Genomic DNA, 19,800 nt, shown 5'->3' with positions numbered 1-19,800 from the left:
TGTTCAAAACCAATTATGAAACCAGCGTCGCCAACACAATTTTCTCAGACTCCAGTTATTCTTGAACGGTCCTCTCTCTGCTCAGCAGACCACAAAGAAAAGCCCACTGTTACAGCTAATAGTTTACTAATATCAGGGACAGGGCAATCCATTTCCCTTTACCAACAGACAGAGAGAAGAAGAGATTACTACTTAATCATTTTGGTTTGCCAATTAGAGACCTCAGTAATACAGGACTGCACATAAAAGGTACCTTCCTCTCCCCAAAACCCTTATCTCCTGAAAATAAGAATTATTAAGCCACATAAACCCATGTCTGAGGAAACTATATGGTTCCAAACTAAGCTATTTACCAAAAAAAAAAAAAAAAAAAAATCACATCAGCCAAATGAAGATTCAAATACCTCCACACAAGGAAGCCCCAACAAAATTATTTCCATTTAAAGTCCAATATTTATATTTTATTATCCTCCCTGAGGCGCAACAGGCAGAAAGAGGAAAACAAATCCTTACATTTGTCAGGCACTGATAAATATCTCACACAAAGGTACATCAGGTAGTTGTTGGGTGTATTATTTATGCACAGGACAGAGATTCAAGCGAACTACATACACACCATCCGAAAAGAGGAGGAAAGGCCTTTCCTGCTTAGTAGAAACATTCCTCATCTCTCTCCCTCACTCTGCAGCTAAAGCCTAAACCAAACAATTGCAATTACAAAGGGGGATAAATCCCCCCCCCCTTTTTTTTTTTTTTCCTTTTAGGATCTCTTTCCGAAAACATGTAAAAACCACACTCAGGCACCTCTACAGATTTTATGTATGCTACATCGTTACTACTCCTTTGGATGTTCAACACACACGACCCTGTTTGGAGCGGGGCTTCTAGCTCGCTGCAAGAAGTTCGCTCTCTCGATGCACAACTGCGCTCACGCCCCCGCCGCCGCCTCTCCTTCCCCCCGCTGCTCCCCGAGCTCCTTCCCGCGGGCCGTCGGACGGGCTGCACTGTGCCGGGGGGACAGAGACGAGAGCCGGGTGCCTGGGCGCGCCGCGCCGCTGGCTACTCACCCCGCGGCGCCTGGCTCCCTCCGCGCGAGCCGCAGCGGGAAGCGGCGCCCCCGGGGCTGGCCGGCCGCGCTGCGCTGCGCTGCGGGACCCTGGCGCGCACTCGGGGGCCAGCTCGCGGCGCTGGGCTCGACAGGCCTGTGCCCAGGGGCCCCGGCGAGTCACCGGCGCGTCATCACGTAGAGGCTGGGGAAGAAGCAGGCTCCGGCGGAGGGAGGAGCCAAGGACCGGGCTCTCCCCCCGCCCGCCGCCGCCACACACCCACAGCCGGGCGGGCCCCGCGGATCTCCCCGCGCAGCTCCCAGCAGGGAGCGGAGCCCGCGGCAGCGAGGCCAGAGGGCTCTGTGGGGCGCACCCCGCCCAGGAGAGGCGATGGGGACCCCAGGGAAGAAGCCTGGGTGGGAGAGGCGCTCCTGGAGCAAAGGGGAGCGGGCCGGAGGCGCTGTGGGAGGCGGGGATGTGTCTCTGCCGGGGAAGGGTTTAGGGCCCGCAGACAGGGGCTCTGCGGCGGCCAATTTCCTAATTGCACAAAACCCACATCCCCCTGCCCCGCCCCTGCTCACTCCAGTCCCCCCTCCTTCCGTGGCCTGCTCCCCCCACCCTCACTTTTCCTGGGTTGGGGTGTGGGAGGGGGTGAGGGCTCCAGGGTGGGGCCAGAAATGAGGGGTTCAGGGTGCAGGAGGCACTCCATCCTGGGGCAGGGAATTGGGGTGCAGGAGTGGGCTCAGGGCTGGGAGGGGGGGAAAGTACAGACTGTGAGCTCTGGGGTAGGGCTGGGATGAGGGGTTTGGGATGCAGGAGGGGGAACTGGGTTGGGGCCAAGGGTTTCAGAGTGTGGGAGGGGGCTCGGGGCAGGGGATTAGGGTGCAGGAGGGGGTGCAGGCTTCAGGAGGGAGTTTGGGTGTGGGAGTGGAGGCAGGGGCTGCAGGCTCTGGGAGGGATTTTGGATGCAGGAGGGGGTTCCGACCTGAGGCAGAGGTTTGGGGTGCAGGTGGGCAGTCTGGAAGGGGGTTGGGATGCAGGAGGGGGTTCAGGGTATGGACTCCAGCCAGACAGCACTTACCTCAGGCAGCTCCTGGTCAGCAGCACAGTGGGACTAAGGCAGGCTCCCTACTCCCACAAGAGGCCAGCATGTCCAGCCCCTGGGCTGAGGTGCACCCACGCGGCTCTACACAGTGTATACTGCCTGTGCCTCCAGGCCCCGCCCCCACAGCTCCTATTGGCTGCAGTTCCTGGCCAATGGGAGCTGCGGAGCTGGCACTCGAGGCAGGGGCAGCCTGCGGAGCCTCCCTGGCCCCTGTGCCTAGGGGTCGCAGGGACACGCCAGGCACTTCCGGGAGCTACGGGGAGGCAGGGAGCCTGCCTTAGCCTCGCCGCGTCACTGACCAGACGTTTAATGGCCCAGTCAGCAGTGCTGACTGGAGCCACCAAGGTCCCTTTTCTATCAAACCTATCTGCAGTTAGTGGTGTGATGGAGCCTCCAGGCAGAGCCCGAGCTGGGCACAGACTAAGTAATTTCTTATGCCCAAAGTAGCTCAAGCAGGGAGGTTCCCTTTTGCTTTTTATTGTGTTGTGGAGGGCCCCAAAAATATTTCTGCTTGGGGTCCTCAATGGGCTGGCACCACCTCTGTTCCCAGGCAACCAGTTTGTCTTGCGTGCCCCCAAGTTTCATCACACTTAAAAACTACTTGGATATAAAATCAGACATAAAAAATACAAAAGTGTCACAGCACACTATTACTGAAGAATTGCTTACTTTCTCATTTTTACCATATAATTATAAAATAAATCAATTGGAATATAAATATTGTGGTTATATTTCAGTGTATAGCACATAAAGTGGTATAAAGTCACTGTCTGTATGAAATTTTAGTTTGTACTGACTTTGCTAGTGCTTTTTATGTAGCCACTTGTAAAACTAGGCAAATATCTAGATGAGTTGATGTACCTCCTGGAAGACCTCTGCATACCCCTGGTTGAGAACCACTGCTCTAGGGCCTTGGCCTCCTGCTGATTACTAGGTGTTTAAATAAATAGTTACTCAATCATTATAGATTGTTAATGAGAGGAACAGTGCAGCAGGTTGCTTGTAATCATCTATAACACTCTACTGCTGTATTACAGCCATCTAAGCACATACTATTTATGTCTTCAACATACTTATATGTTAATCATTTATTATCCCGTTATAAACTAATATAAATGTTAATATAAAGTGTGACCAGAATTTGTTTGAGGATGTTACAAGCAACTGATAAAGGTGCTTCAGAACTGAAATTGTAAACTTAGCTTTACCTGAAATAGACGTTATGGGCACTTTCTTCAGATTTTTATCTGGTTTAACAAAATTCTTGAAGTTATTTAGGTAATGAAGTACAGTAACTCCTCGGTTAACATTGTAGTTATGTTCCTGAAAAATGCAACTTTAAGCGAAACGATGTTAAGTGAATCCAATTTCCTCATAAGAATTAATGTAAATGGGGGGTTAGGTTCCAGGGAAATTTTTTTCACCAGACAAATTATATATGTTTATATATTGATTATATATATGTATACACAGTGTAAGTTTAAACAAACAATTTAATACTGTACACAGCAATGATGATTGTGAAGCTTGGTTGAGGTGGTGAAGTCAGAGGGTGGAAGGGGGTGGGATATTTCCTAGGGAATGCCTTACTGCTCAATGATGAACTAAAACTCAGCTGAGCCCTCAAGGCTTAACACACTGTTGTTAATGTAACCTCACACTCTACAAGGCAGCACGCATGGAGGGAGAGGAGACAGCATGGCAGAGACAGAGACACACCCCTTGTGTGTGTGTGAGCAAGAGAGATGCGCATTGCCCCTTTAAGTACGCTGACCCCACTCTAAGTACACTGCCTTTTTAAGTAGATCAGGACGTTGAGACAGCAGCTTCTGCCTGCAAGCTTCCTCCATCCTAAACCCTGTAGTGTCGTCCCCACCCTCCCCCTACTCTATGGAGATAGGGTAAGCGGATGGCAGGAGCAGGGGGGACACGACAGGACTTAGGACGAGGAAACTTGCAGGCCTGCACATTAGCGCTCCCTCCCCCCACTCCCAGCAAGCCAGAGGCTCCTGGGAGCAACTCCAAGGCAGAGGGCAGCATCAGCACATGGCAGTGGGGGGAGGGACAGCTGAACTGCCGGCAATTGATAGCCTGCTGGGCTGCAGCTGCACAGGGAACTTAGGGGAGCGAGGAGCTGATGGGCGGCTGCCGGTCCACTCTGGTTCCAAGCCCCCCACCAGCTAGTTGCATTGGGCTGCTCTTTCTGCAAGCAGTGGACAAAGTAGGCGGCTGCCAAACAATGTTATCAGGGAGCATTGTGCAACTTTAAATGAGCATGTTCCCTAATTGATCAGCAACTTAACAACATGGGGACAACTTTAAGTGAGGAGTTACTGTAGCAATATATACAAGCTAAAAAGCTACATCTTGCATCAGTGGATTAGGTACATATGTTTTTTTAATTGCCCTAGTATATGTAAATGTCATAAGGGACTTCTGCTGAAACTGCAGAAACACCAAAATGCAGCTAAAAACAAGAGTAAGTCTAACTGACACAGTGGTTAAAAAGCTGGCAGCAGCCCAAATACGTAGAGCTCCCGATATTGCTACCACTGGTGGAACTGAACCATAGTACGGGAACCATTTGCTAACTTTTCCTACCAGAGACAAGGCTAAAGTGGCTGCTCATGTAAAAAATGCTCCAGGATCAGGCTGTTTGTTATGGATTATTGTGGAAATGTACATATTGTTCTCCTGCTCTTATGGGAATTTCTCAAGTTGTAAAGTTATGACTGTCAAAGTCAGTTGACAAGGGAATGCTAAACTTTCCCTCATTCTCTTTCTATAATTGCAGCCTCAGAGAGAGGCATTTATATTATGTCTCTGAAGCATTCCTTTTCCTCAAATATATACAGCACAAAGATTTTTGAACACATCTTGCTGTCGGTGTTCACAATTATTCTCTGAAACAAACTGTAGCTTTAGCAGATGGTTACTGAAGAGAGCTTCATTGTTCCCCTCCGCTGCAGGTTGAGAAGACAAACACACATGCAATTAAGAGGTTGATGATCATAGAAATCCTGAAAGGACACAACTGTAATGCATCCCACTGTAGAAAAAGGGCACTCCAAGCAGGGGTGCTGAAACCATTTTTATAGTGGGGGTGCTGAGAGCCATGAAACAAACTGTAAATATAATGGAAACCACCTCTAGCCGGGGGATACGGCAGCCACTCCTAGCACCCCTAGTTCCAGCACCTATGATGCCAAGCAAAGAGCTAGCCCTTGGTTTTGAGGGGGCTCAGTGTGAAATAACAAATGTGTGTCACCTCTTGGATGAAGTCTGTAGTCAGCAGTTCCACTCTTCAGCCACAGTGAGCTCTCTACCATAAGCAAAAGTCCTTGTGTGCAGGCAAATCAACTCCCACAGGAGCTAAGAACCATCACAGACCTCACCACCTTCCATTCAAAGTATAAGGTGCACTTCTTCGATATGCTTCTCTAACACAAACACCTAGAAGTGTCTAGATTTAAAAAAGAATCCTAATAAAACAAAACTCTGCACACACAAACCTCCCTCTGGATACAGGCTGAACCGTCTGTGACAGATGCAGTTACATTGCTTAATGTACTACTGGAAGGTGCTCAGTTATTATGGTGATGAGGGTAGTATAAGAGCCTATACAGAATAGAACAGAAGAGGAGCATCTAAATCCCTTTCCATCTATGACCAGGTTTCTTACCTCTGCATACTCTATGCCACTTTCCAGGCCACCTCATAGGTGCCTGTAATCCCTCCTCAGAAGATTGTGGAAGGTGGAACCAAAGTGCAACTTTCCAAATAGTATGAAGGGAAGGCAGTGAGAAATCCACTCTACAGCCTGCTGGTGTTCAAGTCAAAAAGAATCACAGACAAGACTCAGGAGGGTACTCTAGCTCTGCTGTCCCTGGTGTGTGTGATGTGGGGCCAGTGAAACTGTGAGTAACAGGTCACATGTCTAAGAGACCTGGCATGTAAGTATTAGGGTCCAAAGAATCAGAGAGGAGAGAATTTGAAAAGTTTGATATGTTGTCCCAGAGAAGGCTTCATCTTGTCATTGGGAAGATCCAGCTCATTTCTAGTGATTATAGAAAATCTTCTGTGCTAATTCTCCTTTGAAGTTATAGAAACATAAATTATTTTCAATCTTCTTGATGCAAGATCTCCAAATGTTATGCTATAGAGTAAGACTAATTATTATGCTAGGAGGAAGTTATGCTAGGAGGAAGACTAATTAAATTTTTAAAGAGTTTTAACAACTAAGTCATTATTTTCACGTTAAAGAGTTGGTAAAATGACCATCTTACATCTTAAAGAACATGCCCCAATTAACAAACAGGTATAATTCCGAATACCTTCCTGTACCCCCAAAGGTATTTCTAGAGCATCAGTCACTGGAGTATCTGTATCTAATGAGTTCAAAATAAAGGCAAATGGGAAAAAGGAAAACAAGAGCAAAGACAAAAGAATTTACAAGAACTAGAGCAGCCAAGTGGGCCACTATCCCCTTTTGGAGCTCTAAAAGTTTATCCTTTTAAACAATTCCATTATTCTGACAGGGTGTAACTTACGATTTTTGTTTTCCTCTGCCTGTTTTCTTTTGTATACTGAAAACAGGTCTAAATTGTTTTCTTTGAAGCAGACTCTGCTATGTTTGCTGCAAAGACAGACGAATTGACTCTGAAATCAGTTTGTTGCTCATTCTTCTCAAATGTATTTTGCTGCCTTATGTGAACCACATTACCGCCACAAACTTCACAAACTTCCCAAGGTAGCTGAGGTTGCAAAGCTCTTCAGATATTCTGGTACCATGAATGGTTGGTGTGGTGCTGATATGTAGATAGATTTGATTACTAATGAGTCAGTTGAGTCACACTTAAGTAGCAGCATGGGGATTTCCTTTAATGGAATGTACATCTTTTTCCTACAGTAAAATGAAAGCTATTGTGCAGCCAAAATGTTATGCAGATGGGAATGTAGGTGGGCAAATACCAGTAATTGTGTTAACTGCCGTACTTTTGGAAATAAATTTTCAAATACAGTTGATTGCTGGAAAGTGACTCTTTATAAATGGCTTTGCGGGGTACTGCACATTTACTGTGTCTCTGTGACTTCCAGAGCTTATTTGCTTAGTTACAAGTAAAAAGAAAAGTTTTTTACTTCAGCTTGGGATCAGAAAGTCAAGCTGGGTTCATTCTGGATTGTATATCACCAGCAATAATAAGTTTTTGAAGATGGAACATAGGACAGTCTCTCCTTCTCATAGGATACAACATGGAAGTGAGTCCTGTGGGAAAAGAAAACACTGAGATATTCCTCCAGCTCAAACTGCCTTTATTTTTTTGAAGATTCCCCATGGGTTAGAGAGGTTGAAATGTATCTCGTCCCCACACAGGACTCTCCATTGGATAGGAGGCAAAACTCCCTTTGACTTCAATGGAGATGGGAGGATTTCACTCCCTGATCTTTTGGGTCACTCTGATCAGCTCTAGTTTGAATTACTCCAGTCTTATTTTTCAATTCATTTTTCCAGCCACCATTTTATGCAGTTTTAATATAATATATTACAAGAACACAAGCTCTTTGTGGAAGGATATCCCTAGGTGTTTGAGTGGTGCCTAATGCAATGATGCTCTGATCCTAATGGGGCATCTGGGCACTACTATAATATAAATTTGAAATAATGATGTGAATTAGGAAAGAAAAACCCAGATTACGAAACAGCTAAGAGTGAAAGTGTGCCTCAGTGGAGTCTACTTAACACCAATAAAATGTATTATAATTTCCATAAAATAATTCTTCTACCTAAAAAAACCAAAAACCCCTCAAAAGTCTAGAAATAACCAGCTGAGCAAAGCAGCTACTTCACATAGCATAGATGCCTTCTTCATTTATGCCTCAGCATCCAACCTACACTATGTCCCCTTGGAAATTACATATGTTGGCTATATACAGAAGTAGTAATGTGCTATTTAACTAGAATTAGGGATTCAAAACTAATTTGATCCCAGGTGTTTAAGCATATCTCAGAGCTCCATCAATTGTCTGTTAGTGCTGTACATATTGATTGAATAATAAGATATTTTTATTAATAAAAAGGAAAATCTTTGGGGTATGGAATTCAATTAATATAGCGTGTTTTGCGCTTACATAAGTGTACTCAGGGCTTGCTGATTAGAATATTTACATATAAAGTTTACCAACTAAGGTCACACTCCTGCACACACTGATTCATATGTTTAACCTTGTTGACTGTGAGACCATCCCATTAAAATACCAGTAATGTGTTCTTAACTTTACACACAATTAAACTGGGTGAAGAGGTGTAATCTGGAGGAAGTGATTCTGAGTGGAGAAGGAATATATAGCATGAGCGAAGTGGTAACAACCTTTACCTGTTCTCATCGAGCTTTACATACGGAAACCAGTAAGCCAGCAGGACCCATTTAACACCTCCCAGTGTGATCACCAGAACTTGCTAACGGGGGTGTTCACAAAAGAATTGCCAGTCTGTTACATTAGGGGGATGCAGCTAGCTCCGCACTGCCATATAATCCCTCTTCACTTGCTATCATCCCACCTGATTTTTTCCCAAACTTAACATTGCCACCAATGAAATCGGCAAAAACAAATGCAGAGTTGAAAATAACAGATAACTAAGGAATCTTTGGAAATGCATCCCATGTATAAGCAATGAGGTTTTATAATCTTGTAAAAAGAACAGGAGTACTTGTGGCACCTTAGAGACTAACAAATTCATCAGATGCATCAGATGAAGTGGGCTGTAGCCCACGAAAGCTTATGCTCAAATAAATTTGTTAGTGTCTAACGTGCCACAAGTACTCCTGTTCTTTTTGCTGATACAGACTAACACGGCTGCTACTCTGAAACCTATAATCTTGTAGTAATTTGTGGGGTTTTTTACATATGTGTATATTTTTGAAAATTGCATTGTGAGGCAATGTTAAATTTGGGAGTAAATCAGACCGGGTGATAGTAAGGATCATATGATAGTGAGGAACTGGCTGGATCTTTTAGCTGTTCATTTGCAGACTTATTTGAACTTGGATTTTTTTGAAAGGCATAGAATTTTTGTAAATAAAGTGAAGATTTTTTGATGTGTTAGGTGTCCTCCATTGAAATGTAGATTGTATACTCTTTATTTAGATTATAAACTCTTTGGTATGGGGACTACCTTGGAGTTACATGTGTAACAGGCCTCCCTGATTGAGGGAGGTCTCTAGGTGCTACTTTGATACAGATTAATAATGTACACTTTCACATTCTTCCCTGTTTTAATTAAATTGTTTGTTGGTTTGTTAGTTTCTGGAGGAAAGTTTGTAATAAAGGCCAAAACTGGGTGGATTAATAAGGTCTGCAGAAGGGGAGCCCTGCTTTGATGAATCTTATAGAGCCCCCTAAAGCAAAAGACACATTTAAGTACTTTGCTGAATTGGGGTTCAAGTCTCCCAAGGTGGGCTCTGTCTGCCCTGGCCCCGGTTCCTTTTGCTCACTTTCTATACCCTCTCTTCTCTGACCCTATTCCATTCCCTCTCTGTGCCAACTCTCTGCTAAGATCCTAGGTACTCTTGTATCCCTTTTAGCCTCACCTGCATATTCTGCCAATGTCCAGGACATTGCTGATTTCCCCCTGGTCTCTGAATTCCTCACCTGTGACTCAGAGTAGCAGCTGGAGTCTGAGGAAGGCTAGGCCATACTTATAAATGTTCACAGTATGAACATATGTATTTATAAATGTTGCTTTTTATACAATATATCAGATTCAATGGACTGTAGGCATAAGTATCCAGGACATTAACTATCAGTCTTCCTTGTAATTTGTACTTTTGAGGGAAGTTACAGCATGTTAGGTCCAGAACAAAGAAACAATGCAACCTTTTTATTCTGTGGGCACCATAGTAAACAAAATGCTGTGTGTGCAAGTTTCACATATTGTAACTTTAAAATTCTTTGACTAATATTTACTAAACTCCCCCAGAAGAACTCTACCCTAGCACAAGATACATCATACAAAATTTCAGGAAGATCATTTTCTTCATTGGAAAGTTAGAGCAGCTAATAATGAGGACCTGGTTCCAATGGGAAATTACTCTCAATGTTAAAAATTTACACCTTGTTAGTCTCTAAGGTGCCATAAGGACTCCTCGTTGTTTTTGCTGATGCAGACTAACATGGCTACCACTCTGAAACCTGTCACCTTATTTGTCTAGATTCAACTTTCAGCCATGGGATTGTGTTATACCTTTCTCTGGTAGATTGAAGAGACCACTATTAAATATTTGTTCCCCTTTTAGATAGTTAGAGAGTCATCAAGTCACCCTTAACCTTCTCTTTGTTAAGCTAAATAGATTGAGCTCCTTGGGTCTGTCACTATAAGGCATCTTTTGTAACCCTCTAATCATTCTTGTGGCTCTTCCCTCAATTTATCAACATCCTTCTTGAATTCTGGAAACAGAACTGGACCCAGTATTCCAGCAGCAGCCGCACCTGTGCCAAATACAGATGTAAAATAATCTCTCTACTCCTACTCAAGATTCCCCTGTTTATGCATTCCAGGACCGCATTAGCTCTTTTGGCCACAGCATCACACTGGGAACTCATGTTCAGCTGATTATCTGTCATACTCTCAAATCTTTTTTAGAGTCGCAGCTTCCCAAGATAGACTCACCCATCCTGTAAATATGTTCTTTGTTCCCAGATGTATACATTTACAATTAGCCATATTAACACACACGTTCTTTGCTTGTGCCTAGTTTACCAAGTGATTAGTCATCTGTCCTCTTCATTATTTACCACTCCCCCAATCCTTGTGTCATCATCAGCTCATGAAAGCTTATGATCAAATAAATTTGTTAGTCTCTAAGGTGCCACAAGTACTCCTTTTCTTTTTGCGAATACAGACTAACACGGTTGCTACTCTGAAATCAGAGATACCATTTGCAGATTTTGTATTTTCTTCCAGGTCATTGACAAAAATGTTAAATAGTGTAAAGGGCCAAGAACCATCCATGTGGTACCCCAATGGAAACAGACCCACTCAAAGATGATTCCCTGTTTACAGTTACACTCTGAGATCTATCACTCAGCCAGTTTTTGTTCCTGTTAATGTGTGACATGTCAATTTTATATTGTTCTAGTTTTTTTAATCAAAATGTCGTGTGGCACCAAGTCAAATGCCTTACAGATGTCAGGAGTTGCATCTGTGAATATGTGCCTGTCTGCCTCACTCTAGGCTCTGGACCATCTATTTCCTGTCTAAGCCCCAGTGTGATCCATCTACTAAGGGAAGACAGGTCGAGGAGAACCTATCTCACCTGTGCTGCCTGGTCTAGAAGGTGTTCTCAGAGGGTGCCTACCGGATCAGGTCTCAAAATAGAGGTGGAGGAGATAGGAACATCTGCGTTATGATTTTTAGCCCAGTGGTGAGAGCACTTGCTGGGATGTGAGAAACCAAGGTTCAATTCCCCATTCTCTGCCAAAGGGGAAGTAAAGATATGGCACTTGGCACCTATATTAAGCACCAAATAGTCTAAAGATAGGAGCAAGAATCTTGAGCTGACTATACTGTTACAAATTCAACTCCTGGCCCTCTATTATAAACTCAGCCCTGTTAAATTTTTTAAAGAGGTACTGTCAAGATAATATTTTTTAAAATACTTATTTGGTTTAAACTTTTTAGATTTATAATCAAAGAATGTAAAACATCTCATTCATTTGTGATGTGGCTTACTTAATGCATCTCATGCAGCTGAGACTGTCCAACAAAGCTGGCCAGTTTCACTTTTGTTTCTAGTCAGTTTCACTTTCCAGCAAGAGCACACAGCTGTCCTGTTTGGGTTCACAGGGCTGCCCCTGAATGTTGAACTTTAAATTTTTAAAACCTGAAGCAAGTTTTAATTTGAAATAAACAAATACACAAATATTGATATTCGTATTGGTTATTTTTCCAAGCCCCTTTTATAAACAAAGGCCAAATTGTGACATTTGGGCACCTAATTTAGGCACCAAAATCCATATTTTGGATTCTAAAAAGGACCTTGCCTTTCACAGGTTCTAAGCACCCACAGTTCAAATTGAAATTAATGGGAGCTGTTCAGCTCTCAGCACCTCTGAAAATCAGGCCACCTCTTTAGGTACCCTAAACGTTGATTTAGGTGCAGAACTTTACACAACCCACATTTGAAAATTGTGGTTATAACCTATATTTTGGGTTGAAAACAAAAATTGATCATATCCCTTTAAGGTGGCTCTTTTTACAGCCTAATTGTTTGGGAAAGGCTGTTGACAACCAGGAGATGGCGCCTTTAATCTCTATGGTTATTGTACAGAATGTATTGTCTTAATAGCTGAGCCAGATTCTGCTTTTACACAGGTGTAAATCTGGAGTGATGCTAATTCATTTAACTGTGTTGCTCTCAAATTACACTGGTGTAACTGACAGCCGAATCTAGGCCAGCCTTTTTGAAACAAGCCACCCAGACTATAGATAGATTTGTCTTGTAATTATAATAATAAAGCAACATTCAAGTTTGTTTCATTTCCTAGTTTTTCATTTCCGAGGAATGACATGCAGCAGGCATTGAATTCAAGGAGCATCAGTTCATCATTCAAACTGATTTCCCACCTCCACCCAAACCCTAACTTAACGTAGTTCAATGCAAATAAAATCACACCCTCAAGGAGAGCATTTTAGGCTCTAGAAATATCCTTCTACAGTTCTTCACCCCCGCGAGAGAGTTGAAATGAGCAGCTCTTGCAAGACGTATCTGACTCTAATAAAAAGCAATGGAGTTTGAAAGTCATTCTCAAGAGTAAAAGGAATGGATAATGCTTTCAAAGAGATATCTGAATAGGTGAGCCAATGAGACCAAATGAACCCCTATATTCACATCCCACATACTACTGTAATAATCTTTGTACAAAATATACCTTGTAAATTATCATTTGACAACTAATAACTCACTGGTCAATAATATGATGATGAAATGTCTGCAGCAACCGTATGTGTAAAGTTATAAACATAAGCTGAAATTAGGTCTGAAATGTGTTTACCATACAAGTCTGCAGGGGTGGCAGCCTTGTAGAAATTTTGGTGGTGCCCAGAACCCGCCCCCGCACAAACTCCACCCCCCACCTGCCTAAGGCTCTGGGAGGGCGTTTGGGTGGGGGGAGGAGATCTGGGGTGCAGGCCCTGGACTGGGGCTGGGGATTAGGGTGCAGGAGGGGTGCAGGCTCTGGGATGGAGTTTGGGTGCTGAGTGCAGGCTCCGGGCTGGGGCAAGGGGTGGGGGTGCAGGAATGGGTGAGGGGTACAGGCTCTGGGAGGGAGTTTGGGGACAGGCTACAGGCTAGGGCAGGGGCAGGGGGTGCAGGAGGGGGTGAGGGGTGTAGGCTCTGGGATGGAGTTTGGGTGCAGGCTCTGAGCTGAGGCAAAGGGTAGGGGTGAGGGGTGCAGGCTCTGGGACGGAGTTTGGGGATAGGCGGGTGTGCAGGGGTGAGGGCTGTGGGTCTGAGGATGAGGGGTTTGGGGAGTGAGAGGGGGCTCAGGGCGAGGGCAGAGGGGTGGGGGTGAGGGGGATGAGGGCTTTGTCTGGGGCTGGGGATGAGGGGATTGGGGTGTGGGAGGGGCTCAGGTCTAGGGCAGAGGGTTAAGGTGTGGGGGGCGTGATGGCTCTGTCTGGGGCTGGGGATGAGGGGTTTGGGGCATTGGAGAAGGTCAGGGGTAGGGTGGAAGGGCAGCCTACCCTGGCACTAGGACCCTGCGGCAAGAGTATGATGCCGGAAGCCGCCAGAGCAGAGTTAGTGTGAGCTGCAGGCTCTGGGGCGGTGAGCGGGGGCAGCAAGTGGGGGCCTGGGGACACTTGGGGGAGGCATGTGGGTGCAGCAGGTGGGGCCGGGAGAGAGACCTGGCCCCAAACATTGGTGGAACCGGACCCCCGGGCCCTGAATATTGGTGGAGCCCGGCCACCATGAGGCCATATAACTCGCCGCCCCTGCAAGTCTGGGGTAACCAGTTTCTCAAAGACAAAGGACAAGCTGATGCCTCTAACAGAGTGTCATCAAAGTTGATGGGCAATCACTTATCAAGCAGCCATTCTTTGGCAGGGAAGCGGGGAGGGGAGGCAGGAACAAACAGATTAGCATCTTAGCAAACAACAGCATGAAATCTCTTCACCACAAGACTCCATGACTCCAGCCTCACAGCAGGAACAAACTTTATCTAGGGGTAACCCTCAGAAGAATGCATTTCAAAGGGGGACTGGACTATAAAGTGAGGGGCAAGAACACCCCAAGGAGTCTCTCCCTATCGATCCCTCTCTCTCTCTCTTTCACCTCAGAAACAAAAGAAACAGACTTTGGGAGCAGACCTTGGCCTATGAATTTGGTCAGCAATGTTACTGGGACATTGTGGCAAGGAACTTCACCTTGAATCAAATTTAGTTTAAGTTTTAGTACTAGGAAGCATTTTATCTTTATTTCTCTTGTGACCATTTCTGACTTTAATGCTTTATACTTGTACTCACTTAAAACCTATCTCCTTGTAATATATCTGGACAGTCCAGGAGAGGGCTGGCCAATGCAGAACACACATTTTGGGGAGAAATCTGGAACTGGGCATGTGTTGGGGGTCACCCTGCAAGTGGTAACCCAGTCTGGTGGATGCCAGGGTGTGGCTGATGGGTGGCTGGCAGGCTGTAGCTATATATAGACACTCCGGCTGTGGCCTGCCTGCTGTTAGAGGCTGTTGTGAGGGCCCAGCTGGGAGCGATAGCAGCAAAGTATTGTGACAGGTTTCAGAGTAGCAGCTGTGTCAGTCTGTATCTGCAAAAAGAAAAGGAATACTCGTGGCACCTTAGAGACTAACAAATTTATTTGAGGATAAGCTTTCGTGAGCTACAGCTTACTTCATCGGATGCATCCAGTGGAAAATACAGTAGGTGGATTTTATATACACAGAGAACATGAAGCAATGGGTGTTACCATACACACTGTAACGAGAGTGATCAGGTGAGGTGAGCTATTACCAGCAGGAGAGAAAAAAACAAAACAAAAACCTTTTGTAGTGATAATCAAGGTGGGCCATTTCCAGCAGTTGACAAGAACGTGTGAGGAACAGGGGGAAAAAAACGTGGGGAAATAGTTTTACTTTGTGTAATGACACATCCACTCCCAGTCTTTATTCAAGCCTAATTTAATAGTGTCCAGTTTACAAATTAATTCCAATTCAGCCGTCTCTCGTTGGAGTCAGTTTTTGAAGTTTTTTTGTTGTAATATTGCGACTTTTAGGTCTGTAATCAAGTGACCAGAGAGATTGAAGTGTTCTCCGACTGGTTTTTGAATGTTATAATTCTTGACGTCTGATTTGTGTCCTTTTATTCTTTTGCATAGAGACTGTCCGGTTTGGCCACTGTATATGGCAGAGGGGCATTGCTGGCACATGATGGCATATATCACATTGGTAGATGTGCAGGTGAACAAGCCTCTGATAGCGTGGCTGATGTGATTAGGCCCTATGATGGTGTCCCCTGAATAGATATGTGGACACAGTTGGCAACGGGCTTTGTTGCAAGGATAGGTTCCTGGGTTAGTGTTTTTGTTGTGTGGTGTGTGGTTGCTGGTGAGTATTTGCTTCAGGTTGGGGGGCTGTCTGTAAGCAAGGACTGGCCTGTCTCCCAAGATCTGTGAGAGTGATGATTGTCTTTCAGGACCCATGGAAAAGAAGCCCTTGAGGAATTCCACCATGATTTCAACAATTTCCATCTCACCATCAACTTCAGCCTGGACCAGTCCACACAAGAGATCCACTTCCTGGACACTACAGTGCTAATAAGCGATGGTCACATAAACACCACCCTATACCGGAAACCTACTGACCGCTATACTTAGCTACATGTCTCCAGCTTTCATCCAGACCACACCACACGATCCATTGTCTACAGACAAGCTCTCCGATACAACCGCATTTGCTCCAACCCCTCAGACAGAGACAAACACCTACAAGATCTCTATCAAGAGTTCTTACAACTACAATACCCACCAGCTGAAGTGAAGAAACAGATTGACAGAGCCAGAAGAGTACCCAGAAGTTACCTACTCCAGGACAGGCCCAACAAAGGAAATAACAGAACGCCTCTGATTGTCACCTTCAGCCCCCAACTAAAACCTCTCCAACGCATCACAAGGATCTACAACCTATCCTGAAGGATGACCCATCACTCTCACAGATCTTGGGAGACAGGCCAGTAACAATGGTGGGAAAACTAATACAGGCAAAGGCCTGTGGCCACCGGTGTTCTAAGTACTATGATGTCTAGCCTTGCTCAGCCAAGGCTCCATGCCATGGGGCTTACATGCTGCCTTGTCTGTCTCCACACTTCCACTGGCAGGGACAACAGTCTGAAAGAATGGGGGGGGTGGGGGGGGAGGAAGAGTTTGGTGCAACCAGGCATCTGTAGCATCATCCTCTGGCAAACCTGCAGAACTTGCGTATTGCGAAAATTAATGCTAGTTTGGGACAATCTGTGAGAAGAAGGTTTGGAAGGTCATGTCCCAAGAGGCTGTATAGTCCCCATTACCCTGTGGCCAACCCTGCTCCTCCCCCCCCATCTACATGCAGCCTCTGACATTCTGTTTTTCCGCTGTATAATCTGAGCCTATCTCAGGCCAGATTAGGATCAGCAGTGCAAGTAGGATGGTACTCTCCAGTACGCAGTACCGGCAAGAAATTTTTAGGGGGTACGGGGTACTGGAAAGACTTGGGTGCAGAACACAGTGCAGAACACGGCTAGGGAGGGCATTCATTCTTTATATGGCTTTAACAGCACAATGCATATGCTAACAAACTGAAACAAAGGCTTTGTTTAAGTTTATTACCATATGTATTCTGCTGTTAAATTGGTCAGGAGTCCTCAAGGGGTGGAGGACGGGACAGAAGATGTTTAAACACTGTTTTTGGTTCTGTTTCTCCCCATTGGTCTGAATTATCCATGACATTCATACTACATCACATCAAATCCAAATCATTAGAGGAATGCCTCTGCTTGCACTGACAAGAGGATGTTTGGATTCTGATGTCAGCCCAGTTCTGCTGGGTATCAGGTATCAGGTGTTGTCCCCAGTGTACTTAGAATTCTTCTTTGCAGCCAAACTAGTCTAACATGCATTTTGCTAACTGGAACTGGAGCAGCAAAACAAAGAAAACAAATGCCTCATTTTCCAGCTTTGTAGGTGAGAGAACTATAAGTGAAGATTATAATGCTGGACACTAATGATTTTAAACCAGCTGCCTCAGGAATCTGCCAAGAACTTTGCTGAATATATGTTCCTCATCTTAGCAACGGAGTTAAGACTTATCACACATCTGCCCACCTTTATTCGAATGATGCTCCTTCTGATCTGACAGCTCAGGCATTATCAGTTTCATCTAGAACAATTTACAAACTTGGAACCTAATCCTGTAAACCCTTCATCATTTGATCAATCCCACTGAAGACAATGGGATTATTTGCATGTATGGACCACTTTTGTGGTAAGAGTTTCAGGAGTCTGTTCTGTTCCTATAAAGGAAGTTGAATTCGCCATTGAAATGCAGTATTTGGGTACAGTACCATAACGCAGTTTAGGATACGGTTCTACTTAAAATTTGTCTTTTAGTAAGTTATACATATTCGGAAATGGCTCCTCGCCCAACTCCCATATTCTATATAGACTGAAATATTACATATTTTGGGGGAAAGTGAGTAGTTAAGCATGTTGATATTTGTATATACAAACACCCATTTCATCATTGTACTGGAAAATATAGCTGACCTTAATTTCCTATGGAATTTGAAGACAGTTTAACAGCCCCAATTGTTTTCTGTGTTAATCACTGTGAACCTGAAAAAATTACATGCCTTCTAAGAGAAAAGAATCAGTCCACACTTACTGAAAAAAAATTCCTTCCAACTGGTGTTCAGAAGAGTGCTACAAGACACATACATAACTCATGAGCAGAGGGTGGAGAGAAGACCCCCTCCCACATTATAACTAGCAAAATAATAATAATAAAATCTCAAAGAGGGAGAGGTTCACAGGTTTGCAAACCTAAAAACCTGTGTTATGCTTTAAACCACCTCAGCACATAACTTTTTAATGTTCATAAACGTGGTAACTGCAAAGGAACACTGAAGGCCATTAACCTGAATGTGTGCCAGCCAGTATGTCCTCACTGACTAAAGGGGCAGTCACACCTGAACAGCTGAAAATTAACCGTGCCCTTTTAAGCTAAATGGAGTCATGCCACTGGCTCCATCTCTGTTGTTACATAACAGATAATAAAACTCCAGTGGGGCATGGTGCTGGTACATAGGGTCTCAGGAATGTGGTGTGATTTTTCAGAATCTCTTTTGGGAATAGTCATGTAGGTGAAATGATTATGATTATGCTATTTCTATGATTGTATATTCAGCTTGGTATCTGAAGTTATGAATATTAGCTATGTTTACTACATGCTTGCTGCTGTGGTAACTCCCACAAGGTATTTAGCCAGCACATGAAGGGGTAAGTCAAGCTGAATGGCCCATTACGGAACACTTAGCTCACAATGGACCCTCAGAAACACCTGTCTACACTTCATGGACTTTTTGTGAACGGTTTAACTAGAATATGGGTGGAGGTGATGGACATGTAACTTGCCCATGTGACTCCAAACACCATCTTTCACAGTAAGAACAGATTTCCCTTTACTTGGCACTTGGCAGAAACTAAAATGCCCTGGCCTGGAAACGTCCATTTTGCCTCTTTCCTGCTCCAGCCTCTGGACTATGAACATATATTGATGGGAGCATTCTAACCAAGGGACTGAGGACTTTACGGTAATCTGGAGCCTTCATATTTCCTTAATCCTTTTCAGATGGATTTATGAGTTGGATATGGTACAGAGACTATATTCTAGCCTCATTGATTGCTGATTTCTCCCTTGCAATGGACAAAGATCAGATGGCTGCTGACTTTCTCACATGAGTCAGCAGCCTTTGATACCTGTGGTATAAGCAACATAGCCGTGCTTGAGTAGTTTTGTTCTTTCCTCGCCAAATGTCAAAGCCTGTTCCCATTGAACTCAATAGCAAAACTCCTTTTGATTTCAATGGGAACAGGATTTGGCCCCGAGAGATCAGAGTATGTGATTTTGATCAATTGCTTATCTGTCCAGAGACAGTTCTCATGCACGTTCTGCCAGGCCGATTTTGATTGCCCCTCCTGTATGTCATGCTGAAGAAAATAATAAAATAATTTGGGCTGTAGTTCTATCACGCTGCACATGGCACACACCGTTCTGTGCCTCTTTTCCATCAAACCCAGATGGCGCAGCATCTTTGCTGTCCTAGTGCCTGGCAGAGAGCAATACTTAGATAAAGGTAAGCTGGCAGAAGCTTAGTCTGGACATAAGAGAGGCATTGATAGGGTGTTAAGGGAAAGTGGGGTGATTGTCCTTCCTATCCTTCTTTCATTTAAGACACTTTCAATTTGGGGTGCTGCTGGATCCTCAAAGTACAGGTGGCACCAGGGGCCCAAAGCATCATTTTACAACTGCATCTGTTTAACAGGTGCAGTTGTAAAATTTTAGACAGGTAAGGGGGTGTCGGAGGAGACAGGGAGAGTGTGGGGC

The 19,800-nt window shown here is 44.6% G+C and overlaps 1 protein-coding gene and 1 long non-coding RNA gene across 6 annotated transcripts in view; one reads left to right on the top strand and one right to left on the bottom strand.

The window, feature by feature from the left end:
- Positions 1–2,216, bottom strand: part of JAK2 (Janus kinase 2) — a 190,596-nt gene extending 188,380 nt beyond the window's left edge. For 2 of the 5 annotated variants that reach the window (XR_012668609.1, XM_048850413.2), the window contains exon 1: positions 1,068–1,196. The gene's annotated coding sequence lies outside the window, so the exon portion shown is untranslated. Of the gene's footprint in view, positions 1–1,067; positions 1,222–2,127 lie in introns of those variants that run through there. The other 3 variants (XM_048850409.2, XM_048850403.2, XM_048850411.2) reach the window with 3 other exon arrangements.
- Positions 1–19,800, top strand: part of LOC142072208 (uncharacterized) — a 630,664-nt gene that overhangs the window by 319,665 nt on the left and 291,199 nt on the right. The window lies entirely within an intron of this gene.

This window comes from Caretta caretta, chromosome 5, assembly GCF_965140235.1.
Source record: "Caretta caretta isolate rCarCar2 chromosome 5, rCarCar1.hap1, whole genome shotgun sequence".
In the NCBI taxonomy this organism is placed as follows: Eukaryota; Metazoa; Chordata; order Testudines; family Cheloniidae; genus Caretta; species Caretta caretta.
This window is presented reverse-complemented; position numbering and strand designations above follow the sequence as displayed.